Source organism: Numida meleagris, chromosome 1 (genome assembly GCF_002078875.1).
Source record: "Numida meleagris isolate 19003 breed g44 Domestic line chromosome 1, NumMel1.0, whole genome shotgun sequence".
Classification (NCBI taxonomy): Eukaryota; Metazoa; Chordata; class Aves; order Galliformes; family Numididae; genus Numida; species Numida meleagris.
In genome coordinates this window covers 158568641-158587291 of record NC_034409.1, presented here as the reverse complement: position 1 = coordinate 158587291, position 18651 = coordinate 158568641, and positions in this window count along the sequence as shown.

Sequence of the window (18651 nt, the reverse complement as noted above, 5' to 3'; positions counted from 1 at the left end):
CTTCCTTCCTTCCTTTCTTCCTTTCTTTCTTTCCTAATTAAAATTATGTGGATAATGAGAAGCAAGGCAAATTAAAACAATACCTTTCTTAATCCAGATGTTTCCGAAAGTTCAACTTCACTCCTTCATTCCTGGCTTTTCCTCAACAAACCAAGCAGTGCAGGGGAATGGTAATAGGGGTTATGGTCATTAAATAACAGTTCATTTCTTCTTCTCTTTTCACCTCACAACTTCCCCTGCTGCAATGCTTGTCTATGGGCTGTAGTTCTTTCAGGAATTATTCATGTGTTCTGGTTTGGGTCAGATTGGACATATGTTCTGCAGTGGTCTTCTCTATGGGTTTCCAAAAGAATCTCTACTCTAGCCCCCAGCACATCTTTCCCCTTCCTTCTTCTCAAACATTAGTTGTAGGACTTTTTTTTTTTCTCACTCCTCCCTGCCTGATTGTCTTTTTCTGACTATTCTTACATAGGTTCTACAAGAGATGCCACCATCCTGGCTGCTGGTCCCAGCAATATTCTTTGGTGGGGCCACTGGACCCCTGTAGAGCTGGTTATGCCTGGCAGAGGGCAGCCTCAGCCTTTTGTCACAAAGGACTCTGCAGCCTTCTGTTACCATGACACCTACACTCAGTAAGTCCTATATACATGGTTTAGTGGGGTTATTGGTGGTAGGTGGATGGTTAGATGGATGATCTTGTAGGTCTTTTCCAACCTAGCTAATTCTATGACTCTATGATTCTATGATTCTATGATTAGTTTTATCTTGTTTATTTCAAAATTATTTTCTCAAGTCAATAAGACTTAAAGACTTATTCCAACTACAAATGAAAATAACGGGAAATAGGGTAAAACTAGATTTTTGTTATTTACAAATAAGAGCTAGATAATGTTCCTCTAGGTTATAAGAATATTTGCCTCTAGTGAAAAAGTTGAGGCACTAGCTATAACAAATAGATAAGGTTAATTGTTGTGTACACGGTAATAGCTTAAAGGGGATTCTGTCAAAAAGAAATATTTTGTTAACTTGAGAAAATTACATTTGTTGAAGCTACTTTCAGGGAGTGGATGATAGAGCTATGCTCAACTTTTTAAGGGGAAGTGAATCACCACAACTTGCACTGTGGGAGCACTGTGGGCTTTATTAAATTATTATTTTAAAGTGAAAACATTATTTAAGAAATCTCACTGTTGTGATTTGTGTTTTCACTGCATTCTATAATATTATAGAGAATTACTGTATAATATATCCCAGCAGGTCACACCAGAAGGAGCCCAGTGCTACTTTTACCAGAGTGTTTACAAACCAGAACAAATCACTCTTTGAAACAGAAATAGACACTGACTGTATAAACTACTATGGTAACCATGGGCACTGTACAGGGAACTGCTATAAGAGAATATAATTAGAAAATGTAATTGCACATCAGCTAATGGTGATTAAGGAGACTACAGTTAGCATCATCTACAGTGAGCACATTTACCAGGAGTGGATCCTGGCAAGATATCTCTTAGGAACAACATCAACATCAACTTGTGTAAAACTTCACTTTTCAACTGCCCACAGGCGAGAGATGTTGAAGATGCTAAAGAAACTTCAAAATATGGCACTTTTTTTTTTTTAAAAAAAAAAAAGTACAGTTGGATGAAGTATGACAGATGCGTTATCAGTCACTTAAATAGAGACTAAGGACATAGTCTTTGATTACCACTAGTATATACTGTATCATTAATATCTGTTTTTATTTGTTATTGCATTTATTTATTTTTAATTAGTGATGATAAAACTGAATGCAGTTCAGATACACATTTGTAGGCTGGAACAGAGGAAACAACATACAGGTGTCCAAGGAGAACCTAAGAGTCTCTGATTGTTTTACAGTCAACAGAGACCTAGGCTTTGACTGAATTACTGTAACAGGCATTGTCTGAAATAGTAAAACAATCATTTAGCACTCTTTGAGATGCCTTAGGATCCTGTACATGCCTTCACACTACTGTTGATTAGATACAATCATAGAATAATCAAGGTTGGAAAAGACCTCTAAGATCATCTAGTCCAACATCCACATATCACCAATATTTCCCACTAAAACATGACCCTTACTACAACATCTAAACATCTCTTGAACACCTCCAGTGATGTTGATTTAATCACCTCTATATGCAGCCCATTCCAGCATATGACTGCTCTTTCGGAGAATAATTTTTTCCTAATATCCAACCTGAACCTCCCTCAGTGCAGCTTAAGGGTAGTCCATCTAGACCTATTGTTAAGTTACACAGGAGAAGAGGCCAAACTCCACCTCGACACAGTCTCCTTTCAGGTAGTTGTAGAGAGCAATATAGACTCCTCTAAGCCTCCTCTTCTCCATACTAAATAATCCCAGTTCCCTCGTTTACTCCTCATAAGGTTTGAGCTCCAGACCCCTCAACAGCTTTGCTGCCTTTCTCTGGACACGCTCCAGGGCCTTGATGTCATTCTCGCATTGAGGGGCCCAAAACTGAACACAGTACTACAGTACAGCAGTACACACTGCTGGCTCGTGTTCAGCCAAGCATCGTCCAAAACCCTCAGGTCTGTTTCCTTTACACAGTCCTCCAGCCATTCTGCCCAAAGCCTCTAGCAATGCCTAGGGTTGCTGTGGCCAAAGTGCAGGACCCAGCACTTGGTGTTGTTGAACTGCATCCCACTGGCCCATCCAGCCAGCCTGTACAGATTCCTTTGTAGGGCCTTTCTACTCGCAGTCAGATCGGTAATTCCTTCCAGCTTGGTGACATCTGCAGAAGTCTTATCTGCTATATAGGTCTCCTCTGTTATACTTATCTGCATAACTCCAGTCTAACCTCTGGTCTTGGTGGCTAGGTCTATTCCTTGTGAATCCCAGACCCTGGAGTCGAGGGAAGGAGTCTGGGCAAAGGAAGATTACCTCTTGGTTGAGAGGATCTGGTCAAAAATCATCTAGGGAAAACTCAAGGTACACAAATTCATGGGCCCTGGTAGGATGCACCCTCGAGTGCTAAGGGAGCTGGCAGAAGTGGCTGTCTATCTGTAGTGTCTATCTATAGTGGCTCTCTATCTTCTTTGAAAGGTCATGGAGAACAGGAAAGGTGCCTGAAGTCTGGAGGGAACCAATGTCACTCCAATCTTCAAAAATGGCAAGAAGGAGTAGCCAAGGAACAACAGTCCAGTCAGCCTCACATCTGTCCCTCGGATAGTGATGAATGGAAGGCTTATTCTGGATGTCATCATCTCCAAGCAAGTGGAAGAAATAAAGGGTATCAGCAGTAGTCAGCATTGGTTCACCAAGGGGAAGTCATGCTTGACCAATCTGGTAACCTTCTGTGATGTCATGACCAGCTGGGTAGATGAAGGGAGAGAAGTGGATGTAGCGTACTTTGGCTTCAGCAAGGCTCTTGACAATGTCTCCCTTAACATCCTAGTGGGTAAGCTGAGGGAGTGCGTGATAGACTTGTGGCCAGTGGGATGGACTGAGAACTGTTTGAGTGGCAGAGCTCAGAGTGTTGTGATCAGCAGAGCAGAGTCTAGTTGAAGGCCTCATTGTGGCCTTCCAATACTTGAAGGGAGCATATAAACAGGAGGGGATACGACTGTTTACGAAGGTAGATAGTAATAGGACAAGGGGGAATAGTTTTAAACTGAGACAGGGGAGGTTTGTGTTAGATATTAGGAAGAAGTTTTTCACACAGAGCTTAGTGATGCACTGGAACAGGTTGCCCAGAATGGTTGTGAATACCCCATCCCTGGAGACATTCAAGGCCAGGCTGAATGTGGCTCTGGGCAGCCTGGTCTAGTGGTTGGCAACCCTGTCCATGGCAAGGGGGACTGAAACTAGATGATCTTTGAGGTCCTTTTCAACCTAGGCCATTCTATGATTCTGTGATCTGATTCTTTGACTCTCCAAAACAGCATCCACATCCTCCAGTACAGTTTTCCTGGTTGCTAGAGTTCATATCACTTTAGACTGCCAGTAATTTTTCTATTTATTTTCTACTAAAATTGATACAGGGAGCTGTCTTCTTAAAGAACTGCAAGAAATAAAGTTGCAGCAAAGTTGTTTGTTTCGGTTATCTTCTTGGAAAAGTTTTAAAAAAAAAAACAATCATGCAAGAAAATCAAACACTGTTATTAATCACATAAAGTCCAAACAATTGTAGTCAGGGTAGCAACTACTTTGACGTGAAGAGTTTCTGTGAATTAAAAATGCGAAAGTTCAAATTATTCTTCCAATTAAAGTACAGAGTTATAAATAATGTTACTTTTTTTTTTTTAATTATGTACATAAGACTAGTCACATATTGTCTTACTGTATTAAAAGTCAATAAAGAGATCTTTTTTTATATACATGCAGTATGAATATAAAATTTGAAAATCATAGGTTTGCTAAAGCACTTGAATAGACTATGAAATAGGCCATTTAACTATTAAACTATCATACATTTTAAAAGTGGGGAAGAATATTACGTTGAAGCAGCTGCCAGTCTGTTAAAGTTTTAGATTTTTTTGCAAATAATTGGCAGTGAAATTAGGACTTTTTTTAGATTTTCATGTAGGCATAACAGTTAAGCTAAGTCATTACAACACCATCTACAATAAGACTCCACAATGTAAAATGATGGACATTCTCAGGAGGTCATTTTCATTATGCTGCCTGTGTAAGACTTCACTGGGACCAACAAAACATGGATAATAATTGGTTAGCACATCCCTGAATTATGTCTTATTAGTATCTGTGTCACTCATTTCAGGGCATAAATGGATCACTCAACATCATCTGCTTTTTCCACCAATGTTTATTGCTACAAACTATGGACATCAAAATATAATACTGTTAGAGATAGAAAGTAGAAAACTATTAGATGCTGAAAATAAAAAGAAAAGAAAAAAAAACCTCTATGTAACTTTTCTTTGCATTTGTTTGTTTGTTTCTTTCTTTCATTTTTTGGCTGTTATGAATAGTTCAGGTGAGATCTATATAATCAAGTTTTCTGTAGGTAATTCAGTCTTCTTTGGAAAATTCAAAGAAATCCATCTCTAAAATATAATTTATTACATTATGAAAAGGAATCTTAAGTCCTTTTGTAAAAAAAAAAAAAAAAAAAAAAAAAAAAATGAATTTGTTACAAATTACATGAAATTAAAAAATACAGCTTATTTTCAGAGAGTTAAAGCTGTAAAAAATGAATTTCAGTTTTCTTCATTACACATTTAATTCTGCTTCTTTTAAAATCAAGTTCAAACCTCCATTGACTTTAATAGGAATATTAGCTAGCACATACAGGTTACTCTTCAGTCTCTGAAAGTGTAAGAAAACACATCACTTAGAAGATATCTAAGTTCATTTACTATTTTCATATTTTGTTTGTTTTTTTTTTAAAAATCAAATATATCAGTGATCACTTGTTTCTTTACTACTCTATAGCTATAGTCAAACTCAGCTAGCAAGCAATTTTCTATTCTTTCTTGTACTGAATTATTACTATTCCTTTTCTTACTTGTTTTCGTATTTTAAATACATTTTTAATTATTTCGGTCATACTCCTATCCTTTATGCCACCTAGATACTTGAAACTATAATGACTGTACATGTTAAAGAGACATCAGTGGTGGGTGGAATAATTACTTCATAGTTGTGTTATGCACTATATTACTTCAAAGAGCTGAAACATTCTTTCTATTGTCCAGTGATGGCTGCTAAATTTAATGATACAGAAAAAATCCTCCCCCCATGCAAAAAACTAGTTTGAGCACTGATGCTTTATTTTATTCTGTTTTCTTGAAATCATTCTTTATATACTGCAAAGAAAGTTTCTATGACTGGGTAAATAAATAATTTTCTTTTATACAAATTTTGAAAAACCTCAAGATTTTTCATAACAAAGTCATTCAAAGTAGGCCCATATTACCAATGGCAAATTAAGCAAAACAGTGGTTAAGTGGGTAGCTGAAATATGTACGGTGATTCATCTTACTTGTTTTCAGGCATCTTAAAATAAGATCTATTGTGCAGGTAGCCTACTAGATTTTCTTTATAGTTCATGGACAGAAATAGTCTAATCTATAAGGCAATTCACTTAGGTGCGTGGCACCAATATTAGAAGGAGATAAACTGCCTTCTGGAAATGCCTATTTCTTTTCATGCATCATAAACAGAGCTTAGACAACCAGTTTATCCTGAATGCATAACTAGCAGAAGTTAGATGCAGTGAATCCAAGATGTAACATTCAACTGAAATACAAAACCATGGTGTGATACTTTAATATTAGGTTCGTGAATAAGATTATCATCTTGACAATTTTAATACAACGTAGAATAAAAATAAATTAAATTCAGTTGTTATGCCTTCTTCAGTACACATGAAGCTGTCTCACACCATTTCAGATACTATACAGTGTCTGAGACATATGTTCGTTCTGATAAACTCAGCATAGGACTTAGAGGTAATCTACACCTATCTGAACTGCAAGTTAGAAGTGATCTGGAATACACCAGAACAGGCATCTGGGCCTCATGGAGCCCTGGGCGACTAGCGACGAAGAATCACAAGATGGTAAACTTTTGACATTATTTTGCGATTTTTAGCAATATTTTTCATGAGTGAATTTCACACAGCTCAAGCATTGACTGTGCAGGTGACAATGGAATGCTGTGGAGAGGAGAACACAGTGCAGTGCTAACTGCCTCCTGCACTCACTGCACACACTCAGTCAAATTGAAACTTGTGTGTATTACATGCTAGAAAGGCTTCTGCCTATTGATGAGTAAAACACAGTGATTACTGATAATAATACTTCACTCTACACACATGTGTATGCCTGTGAAGACAAGTATTTTCAGTTATTATTCAGACATCTAAGTTTTCTTGTTTAATGCTTAAACTTGGGCTTGTGTCATTCTGTAAAATAATTTAATTATTTAACACGGTCACTGTGGAATAAATATCTAGAATACTTACACAGTGCTGACAAATTTTCTTATTTTTGCGGACTCACATAGCTCAGGAGGTATAAAATAATTTATTTATTTATTTTTAGTTTTTTGATATGCGTTTGATTAGTGTTTCTGCTATTCTGACCATGTGGGGGCAATATATAAGTAATAATGGCCTAAACAAATGTGTCATGTTGCTAATCCAAGCACATTAAAAGCAGGTTTCCAGAGGGCACACATTATACCTACATTTATTCAGTTTTTCTCAGAATTGGTAAATTTAGAAGCCACATTGTTTATTTGTGGGTTTGTTTTTTTTTTTGCATGAAAATAATACAAGTTAATTTGGTTTTGATAAAATCTAAAACACAAATAAAAGTAAAGTACAGGAAAGAAAAGCAGTGTATGTTTCAAAAAGCTAGAATTAATGTATATTTTAAAATCAGAAATAGTTTCAAAATGTTGTCGTGTAAGCCTGACTTTACATTCATGAAAGAGGCAGTATATATAAAATTGTCACAAAATAATCGATTGATACAACTATATTATATATTTTATATGCAGCCCAAAACAATTCCTCTTCACTCAGTGCAGCCCAGAAAAGCCAAAAGGTTGGATATCCACTCAGTAAAACATCTGAAATGGCAATAACACATCTACACCTGTAGTACTGAAAGCAGCCACTAACAAAGCCCAGTCTCCAGTACGCAGTAAACAAGTCGCATGGATAGCTGAGGAGTCTGCCAATTAGTAAATGAGAACTGTGACCATAAATGCAGCCTGGAATTCTCTGATCAAGTCTGTCATTATCTGGAGCTTGTCAAATCCCATGCTGGATGCCAAAAATGTGAATCACAGGTTGACCCTAGACATCAGCTACTCACTCACCTCCTCGGTCTCATGGGTGGTGGGAAAACAGAAAGAAGATGAAAAGATTAATAAATAGATATACCAGCATCTTAATAGATGAAGAAAAAGCTGCATGTGCAGACAAAAAAAAAAAGAAAAGAGAGAATTTATTCAGTGCTTTTCATCAGTCTACTGGTATTTAAACACAACCTGGAAAGTTTGGCTTCAGCATGGTTTTTAGCTGTTTGTTTGTTTTTAGTTTGTTTGTTTCTTTGTTTCTTTCTTTGTTTTGGTACAGGTAGGTTGGAGAGGAAGGGAAACAAACACCACAGGAACTCATCTAGTTCTGCTCCAAACAGTGCTATGCTTCAAAACCAGATCAGGTTGTCCAGGGTCTTATGCAATGAATTTCTGAATATCTCCAAGGATGGAAATTATATAGCCTCTTTGGGGGAGCCTGCTCTAGTGGTTACAAACATTCCTTATGACTTATTCATCAGCTTTTGCCTAGAGAGAATTTCCCTATCTGAAACTTGTGTCCATTGCTTGTCATGTTTTCTTGGGATCTGTGAGATGAGCCTTTCTCCATCTTCTCTATAACGCTTATTAAGCATTAAAGGACTGGCAAGTCTATTCTTCATTCTGAATAAATCCAAGTCCCTCAGCTGCTCCTTGCATATTTCAGACCCTTGCAGTCAAAGAAAATCCCTGTCATACCTTAAAAGCAGATGTACATTAAGCAAAGTATAGTTAATATTTGTTTGCCTTAAATCCAGAGATAAACATACTGAAATAGCAAAAACATATTTTTTTTTTACATTTTGTAACATTGTAAATACTGCTAACTTTTTTGTAATACAGCAAAGATTAAACTTATAATAATAGACGGAACTGCAAGGGGTAGCTAGAGACTGTAGCTGCATGAAAGGGATGTAGGAAAATGTGAAATATATAAGAACTATAGAAGATAAAAGTGAGCAGACAGGAAAGGTGTTTGATAATATTCTATAGTGTAAGCATGAATAGAATATCAACAGGAAAACTCCTGCAGGATAAGTGAAATGAGAACAGAACCTGAACCCAAGAAAAAGGTGCAAAGAACAGAGCAGATTACATCCTTTACTTTTGTGAAAACATCAGATCAACATAAAACATAAAGAAAAAGGGAAGAAAGATGAAAAAGAGAGAAGACAGGGTTAGAGTTTTGCTCACTGACAGGCTTTAATATCTGGTCACTTTGGCCTTGGCAACAAAAAACTGTTGAGGTTCCATTGAAGATTACAGACATAGTGGTCTTCAGCAAAATACTTGCAACTATTTTAGGATAAGTTTGTTAAGGACCAAATATTTTGTATACGTAGAGATAATGACTAAAAGTGATAAAGAACCAGCCACTGGCAAAGCACATTAATGAATAGCAATCCAGTAGAAAGCTGAACTGAAATTTGTAACTGACCTTATATTTCAGTCTTTCTAAAAACTCCCATCAAAACAATTTCTAGTCCCCTTGTTGTTATATAGACTATTCTGTGCAACACAGAATTGAAAAATCATTGAGACTGTTAGGTAGATCATCTAGTCCAACACCGCTGCTGAAGCAGAGTCAGCTAGAAGAGCTTGCCAGGACTGTGTCAAGTTGGGTTTTTAGTGTCTACCTCCACAAATGAAGGTTCCAAAACATCTCCGGGCAACTTATTACAGTATTTTATCAACTTCACTATAAAAAAAGTGTTTTCTTGTTTTCAGACTGAATTTCAAGTGTTTCAGTTTTTGCTTATTGACTCTTGTCCTGTCAGTGGGCACTACTTGAGAAGATTTTGGCTCACTCTTCTTCGTTCCTTCCTATCAACTGAACATTTATTGATAAAATTCTGCTGAGCCCTCTCTTCTCCAGATTGAAGAGTCTATTGAACTCTCCTCAGTTCATCCAGGTCTCTGATGAAATTGTCAAATGCAGTTGATTCTAGTACAATCCTTTATGATGTATTGCCAAACATTCTTGGAATCATCAACTGCAACACTTTCAGCTCAAAAGGTCCATACTTTGGCTCTAAGAATACTGTGGCAGATTGTAATAAAATCTTTGACAAAGTCAAGGTAAATGAAATGTTAATTCTCTCTCCCTGGGCAAAAGGCCCATTATTTCTTCACTTGTGCCGGAGAATCATAAATTGGTAATGATTCTGATCATAGTCAATAACCTTCTTGCTTTTCTCTCCTGTGCCTTGAAATGGCTTCCACAAACTCCTGCTTCAGAATGTTACCAAAAGATGAAATTGAAGGCGTAAGATCTGGTCTACGGTTCTGTGGATTTTTTCTCTTGAAGATAGGCATGATATTTGTCCCTTTTCCAGCCCACAGAGACCTCTTCAACCACAAAAACTTTTCAAACAGAATTAAGATCCTTACAATGATATCAACTCAGTCATCACATTTGGATGCATTTCATCTGAACTCATTGACTTGTGCAGTACCTAAGTAGTTCCTGATTTGATTATTTTCTACTCTGAGTAGTTTTTCTTCACAGTTTCCAGACCTGGGAAACAAGAGAGTAGATCTTGTCAGGAAAATGTTTTATGAAAAAGGTATTTTTATGCTCATATTAGCTGTGTCATTTGTTACTAGGTCACCAGCCTCATTCTGCTGGTCAGATCTATTCTTAATCTACTTTTTGATCCAGCTAAACTTGTTAAAATCTTGTTGTGCTAATTATCTCTCATTAGTTTTATTTTATTAGTAGGTGTAATATTCTTAATGTTCCATTATTGTTATTGTTATTATTATTTCTCTTTCAACTTACCCTGATTCTACAACTAGGGTTTTACAGAAAACCACTGGAAATCCACAGCAATCTGTACTTTTTTTTAATAGACTTTTATGTTCCTAAGACAAATCTACAAATTCTTATACATATATAGACATATACATACATGATACATGTATACACACACATATACACATATATATAAATGTAGAGTATGGAGTACATACTATCAAATATTCTTCTTTCCATTCTCAGTTCCTGACATTACAATGAGGGATGAAAATAGTCTCTGCAATTTTATTTCTGTTATGGTGATGCACATAAAAATATTCATTTTCATAAGTGATCAAGAATAAATGTAAACTCAGTGGTATACATGGAGAGACATGCATGCGTATCTTCAAACTGTTGCTCTGAACAGGGCAAACAAGTATGACTTCAAAAAGACCAATATATATTAATGGAAGATTACAAAAAAATCAGGTTATTTTAGAGTAAAATACATATTTTTTTCAGTATTTTTCCACTTTGTACCATCTAATCTACTTAAATAAATACGTGACTGTTAACTTGATAGTCATCCAGTCAATCATGCAGATTGGCATTTTAATTACTACCATTTCTCTAAAAATTAATGTTATGAAGAGCAAAGGGTAGCTTTATAATTCACAAATATAGAGTATTACACAGAATTCATACTGACTTAATTTTGGGAATTAGATTTTCTTTTACTGTGTGTAGTCTAAAATATAATAGATCATTTGATTTTTATTCCTTTCTAAATGATTAGATTGGCTCTTGTGTAATTGCTGTGCTTGGAGAATCACAGATTAAAAAAAAAAAAAAGGATTCACCTTTAGATTATTGATTTCTGATAAAAAAGAAAGCTGCTTCAGGATTGCTTTGCTGTCCCTAAAGGAAGACTCCAGCTAAACTTAGTTTTATACTGCAAGCCATGTGGGCAATGAAAGACATAATATTTCACCCTAGCCATAGCGAGGATGCAATCCAGCGATAACAGCAAATGAGAAAATAAATATAAGATACTATAACTTAATATAACAGTAGGATATAATGTATTAATTAAGGCTCTTATTTATAAACAGGTGAAAAAAGTAGCATTCTGAATCTGTAATTTTATTTTATTTGTTGTAATTTACCATTACAACAAATATTAAATATTTAACAAATGTTAACAAACATATTTAACAAATATGTTAACAAATATTAAGCCAAAGTTAAAACTACCTGTTCAAGACAATCGTTTGCAGTCAAATCAATTTTGTTATCATGTAAAAAGTAGAATTTTTACAGCAGTATGCTCTAAATACTTATTTGATTGCCGATTCAATAAAAATAATTTATTCAGTAAATGTAAGAAAGCTAAAGATAACAACTCACAAGAAATATTTTTGTCAAATTTTAGACACTAGATCTTTAGCCTCTTGCTCCCAGAGCAAGATTCCCAAAGAAACCATGAGGACAGAGATGTATGCTTCATAAAAATTATCCAAAAAACCTCCAACTAAATAAACTACAAAGAACACCTCTCCACACCCTCCTACAGTATCAGCCTGTATCTAGCTAACAGTAAACAATGAAACTAGAGATGTGTCACTGGTCCTACACCACTATGACACAGGCAGAAATAGAGGCAGATATTCTGTCCAAGTGCTTTGGATCAGAAACATGAAATCCACTTCTGGAACGATGTCTGCAACTGCTTTCCTAAATATGTGAGTAAAGATCATCTTTTCTTAGTATAAAACAGGTGAACAATCAATGTGGACATTTTCAGAATTTTCTATGTATTTTAACAGCTGAAGCACTCCCAGGAGACCTGATACTCAGGCTTACCATCCTTAATAGTGTGAAGGAGTTCAAATGCACATACTTGACTCCCAGAAAACAATAAATGATTTAAACTAAAGGCAAGGTCTTAAAGACTTTTTACATACCCCTCACTGACGTAGTAAATGCTTCATTAAACAAGAGAATGATAGTTACAAATGGTAAAGTTTAAGATGGAAGGCTTTCTAATGCAGTCAAATGCTCTGCTGTGTTTCTAACTTCTAGATTGAGCTAGTTTCAAAGTGTAAGCTAATATTCTAAGGAGTAATGTTCTGGATAATTCTCAATAAATGTTACTGAAAATGATTTAAAAAAATAACTTGTTTTTTTAAAAAATGATTCAACTACTTAGTGATCATTCAACTACTTAGTGATCCCGTTACACTGACTTCAGCAGCAATAGTATGACTTAAATCAGTACAAGGGAAAATATGCTGAAATTCACAATAATATAATTGGTTTGACTTTATTATTACAACTGTGTATCAGGTTCTGATGTAATGTGTTGGATCTAGAAAATGAGTTATTTTTAAGATATAAATTCATAGAATCATAGAATTATTAAGGTTGGAAAAGGCCTCTAAGATCGTCAAGTCCACCGACTACCAATAATGCCCAATAAACCATGTCCCTAAGTATCACATCTACTCCTTCCTTAAACACCTCCAGGGATGGTGACTCTACCACCTTTCCGGGCAACCTGTTTCAATGTCTAACTACTCTTTCTGAGAAGAAATTTTTCCTAATATCCAACCCAAACCTCCCTCAGTACAACTTGAGGCCATTCCCTCTCATCCTATCACTAGTTAACTGCAAGAAGAAGATGACCTCCACCTCATCACAATCTGCTTTCAGGTAGTTGTAAACAACAATAAGCCTTTTCTTCTCCAGACTAAACAATCCCAGTTCCCTGAGACGCTCTTCATAAGGCTTATGTTCCAGACTGTCATAGTTTTATGATTTTTGGTTATTGGTATTCCCCATCATAACATCATGTAGTGAATGTACCTGGTTCTTGGAAGAGAAGGACTACTACATTCCCCAGGGTACTTTGCTCCTCTGTTACCATTTCCAGATAGAGGGAAAAGATAAAAACTTGCAGATCACGAGACCTCGTCCCTTTTTCCGCCCGTCTCTCATCCTGGCAGCACCTTGCTCTCCTGCCGTCTTATCATCGGTAGTAGAGTAAGGCCTACCTTGATTTTGGGACATTCTCTCTCTCTGTATTGGATTTATCAGCTTAAATTGTAATTATATTGTATTATAGTGTGTTGTTTTGCATTCCGATATCTTATTTAGTAAATTAGTTTGTTTCTCCTCAGATTGTTGCCGCTGTTCTTTGCTCTCAGGGCCATCTCCTTACCCCTTTTTCCCTTTTCCCCGGGCATGGGCCCGTGGGTCCCCTGTCCCCTTCGTCACGGAACTGGGCCGAACGCCCGTAAACCATTGACACAGACCCTTCACCAGCTTTTTTGCCCTTCTCTGGACACGCTCCAGGACCTTGATGTCTTTCTTGCAGTGAAGGGTTCAAAACTGAACACGGTACTCAAGCTGAGACCTCACCAGAGCTGAGCCTTGTTGAACTTCATTCCATTGGCCTCAGCCCATCCATCCAGCCTGTTCAGGTCCCTCTGTAGGGCCTTCATACTCTCAAGCAGATTGATTCTTCACTTCACCACTCATGACCAGTCACCAGCTAGATTTAATTCCATTAACCGCCACTCTCTGGGCCCAGCCATCCAGCCACTCTTTACTCAGCAAAGAGTGCACTTGCCCAAGCCATGGGCTGCCAGATTCTCTAGGACAATACTTCTGGGAGACAGTGTCAAAGGATTTGCTGAAGCCTAGGTAGGCTATGTCAGCAGTTTTTCCTTCATCTGCCATGCAGGTCACCTGGTCATAGAAGGAGATTAAGTTGGTCAGGCAGGACCTGCCTTTCCTGAGCCCATGTTGACTGGGCCCGATCCCCTGGTTGTCCTGAACATGCCATGTGATCACACTCAAGATGGTCTATTTCATAAACTTTCCTGGCACAGAAGTCAGGCTGATAGACCTAGAGTTCGCTGGATTCTTCTTACAACACTTCTTATAGGTGAATGTCATCTTAGCAATTCTCCAGTCTTCTGAGACCTCTCCGGTTTATCAGAAACACTAATAGATTATAGAATCATAGAGCCATAGAACCATAGAATCATAGAATGGCTTGGGTTGGAAGGGACCTCACACATCATCAAGTTCCCCTGCCATAGACACACGATGGAAAGCAGCTTGGTAATCATCTTTGCCAGCTCTCTCACCACCCTTGGGTGCATCCCATCTTGCACCATGGACTTGTGGCAGACAAGGTGGAAAAGCAGGTCTCTGTTTCCAGTGGGGGGTTTATTCTGCTCCCCATCGCAGACTTCCTGATCAGAAGGCTAAGTACTCCAAGGATAACTGGTCTGACTTTTAAAGACATATGTTAAGAAAGAATTGAGAATCTCATCCTTTTCTTTATCTTCAGTGGTCTCATTACTTGCTGCACCTGGTAAAGAATGGAAATTCTCACTGTCACTCCTCTTACTGTTAATATATTTGTAAAAACATTTTTGTTCTCTTTTACCGCAGTGGCCAGGTTGATCATATATTGGGCTTTTGTCTTTCTGATTTTCTCCCTGCATGTGCTACCAAATTCCTTGTACTCTTCCCAAGTTTCCTGTCCCCTCATCCACAGGAGGTAAATTCTTTTTCCCAGAGTGTCAGCAAAACTTCCATATTCAGTCAGTCTTCTTATCTGCCAGCTCATCTTATGGCACAGGGGGACATCCTGCTCCTGCACCTTTAAGTCTTCCTTCTTGAAGAGGGTCCAGCCTTCCTGGACCCCTTTCCCATTCAGGACTGACTCCCAATGGACTCTCCCTACCAATACCCTGAAGCGCTCAAAATCTGTCCTCCAGAAGTCCAAGGCAGAATTTTTTCCGATCCCACTCCTGACTACACAAAGGATTGAGAACTACCACTCCATAGTCACTCTGCCCAAGAGAGTTCCTGACCACCACATCTCCCACCAGTCCCTCTCTGTTCATGAACAGCAGGTCTAGTGGGTTACCTTCCCTTGTAAGCTCTTTTACCAGCTGTGTTAAGAAGTTATCTTCCACGCACTCCAGGAACCTTCTAGACTGCTTCATCTAGGCTGTATTGTATTTTCAGTATTTATCAGGGAAGTTGAAGTCCTCTGTGAGAACAAGGGCTGGCAATTGCATGACTTCTGCCAACTGCTTGTACAATGCCTTGTCCATCTCTTCATCTTGGTTTGGCAGTCCATAACAGTACTCCACCAGAGAGTCTGCCGCATTGGCCTTCCCCCTAATCCTTACCCATAGGGACTCAATCTTATCATTCCCAGACCACAGCTCTATCAGAAGAGTCTCTAACATGCCCCTCCTCCCTTGCCTATACTCATGGAAAACCTACAAGCACTACATTAAAAAGTGATTTTTTTTTCTTCATAACTTCTGTAGAACAGTGGACTTTCTTGAGTTTGTTCTCTGAAAGATTACCAGAATTAGTTGCTGAATTTGCTTAGTTGAAACTGTGCATATATTTAAATACACACATATTTATATATGAACATATGCATATATACATGCATTTACATGCATGCGCATATAGAGTTGAGCCAACAATTAGCATGAAAATTTTGACTCTGAATACGTCATTGTTATTGAATTTTCAAGTAAATGAAATCACATTTCTAGTGAAAGGAAAGAGATGATCTTCATTGTGTCTTAACCTTTAATTAATCATCTGTAATACGTTAAAATAGTTGTCAGTGTATATTTTCTAATGAAGACTGCTATGGGCACTACTGAATTATAATTGTACCAACATTTACTTAGAAGCAGGGAGTTTAATGTTCACCCTAACTTGCTAAATAAACCAGGCTTATACACTAATATTTTTTTGGCCTGCTAACTGTTGAGTTTGTTGGATATTTTCTTCCAGTTACGACAATGGAGGGTGTACAAGCAAAACAGTTCGTGAAAAAAATTGTTTCAGTTATGTATATTATTTACTTGTATAGAATGTTTTTTCATTTGTTTAATTCTTACTATTTTTAATTAAACAAGTAAAAAAGGAAAAAAATAAAGAAAAAGAGTAGATAATGGGATACAAAAAAAAAATGAGATATTTATTTCAGGAAAGATTTTGTCTCTTTTTGCCTTAGACATTAATCATGTTTTTACATGTTCTTCCTCTGTCTCAGACAAATAACTTTTAGAGAAATAAAGTCTTCTCTTTTTCAACACCTGAATTTTTAGTTCTGCCTGAGGCAGAACCTCTTCATTATGAGTAATAAATTGAATTTCGTTCCCCCACATACATTTTAAATATTCTCCTAAGTAACCTGTTATTAAAGAGGCATAAAATCTTTATAGTCACAATCTTGTTTATTTGTTTGTTTGTATTGTAGGAGACTCGCAGAAATGCAAACTAGAACCATGGACCTTAGTTGTCTCCTTCAATTCTTCCTTTGTGATTGGGAAGGGAAATGATAGAATACTTATTACTGGAAATGTGTCAAAGGAATGCAATTCTTTCTGGCATGTATGTAGATGGAATACATAATTAAATGCAAAAGCAGTGTCCAGAGAGGATGTGAGCAGACATACACACAAAAACTGTATAAATGCAGTCCTGTGCATATTTCTGAGACCATAAGAATAACAGGAGCAAGTAACTAAATCAGTAAAAATAGACTGAAGACATTTTGAAACTCTTAATATAATATTTTACATCTAATATTGCAGAAAAATTAAGAATTTAAAAAAATAATCTCCAGAAAACTGTACATGTTTACTTTTTAAAATGATAGCAGAGAATGGAAATATATTTTAAGAAAATGATAACAGAATAAATAGTTTTGTGTTTAACCGTGCATTAAATAAAATTTACTAAACTGAATAGACAGAAACGTATATAATATGTTTATTCTTCTCTTCAGATAAAGGTTTTCATTCTAAACATGGAACAGGTTTATACATTATTTTCTTTCAAAATTATGTCCTTTCTTATTGTCAGTATCTTATTATAAATTGATTGCTTCATAAAGCAATTAAAAGGGTAATTCTCTCTCTACATTGTTCTTAAATGACGTTGGTGCTGGATTTTAAATATTATACATTTCTGGATTTTAATAAGTTCTCTGTGCTCTTCTCCATATGTCATTCTGTCAAATATAACAATGATGCATTAAACACAGTACTACTGAAAAGAATTCAGGAAGGCTAAGCTACAGGACAAGACAGAACTTTCAAATTATATCATCAGAAAGTTGTTCAGTTAAGACATTTCTTAGACTTCCATTTTACTTTTTTATCTCTAGTTGCATTTAATCGAACCATGACACCTTATCCAGATTATGTTTAAATACAATTTTGATGTAATGATAGAATTATATTGTATGCAAACTTTTAATTCTTTTGATCATGGAAAGAAAACAATCAAAGCAGATGTCTTTAAACACTGGGAATCAGTAAAGGCTCTGCAAACAGTGCTTACAGAAGCAATCATAAGTATAATATACCTTTTCTATCTGTGATACTTTAATGGGCTCAGAAGTTGCATTTCAGTGATTTTATTATCATCTCTTGTTAGAATGTTTGCAATTTATTTGGAGGATAAGAAGACGTGCATGTTTTATATTTTGAAATTATAGCTTCTGGAATTAAAAAAAAAGAATCCTCAGTTAAATACAATGTTTGCTCAGGTCTGTTTCTTTGTTTACTTGTTTGGATTTTGTTTGTCTGTTTTTTCCCGAACAAGTCACAAGGTGTTACAGCTGCAGCATATTCAGTGGACCATTGTATACCAACAAAGTCATTGATTTATTGATGGATTGCTGTATTAGTTGCATGAATATTTGGTGATGTTTTCTAGGATATCTATAGATTGTAACAGTTAATGTGAGTATTCTTTAGATAATAGTTATTATCTACTACTATTCCTGGAGGATTTCGTTTGTTCAGACAGTCACTTATCACTGCTTGATTTTCACTATATGCTTTTTTTTGTTAAATAGGACATATACATAAATATGAACAAAGGACTAGATTTACTGAGGGCTTGAATACATCTTTCCAGGCACACTGTCCTTCATCAGTTCATCTTAGCTTTAATTTTTGAAATATATTCTGTAAAATGGCATGAAGCAGACATCTGTCTGAATGAGCATTCAAATACATAGGCTATATTT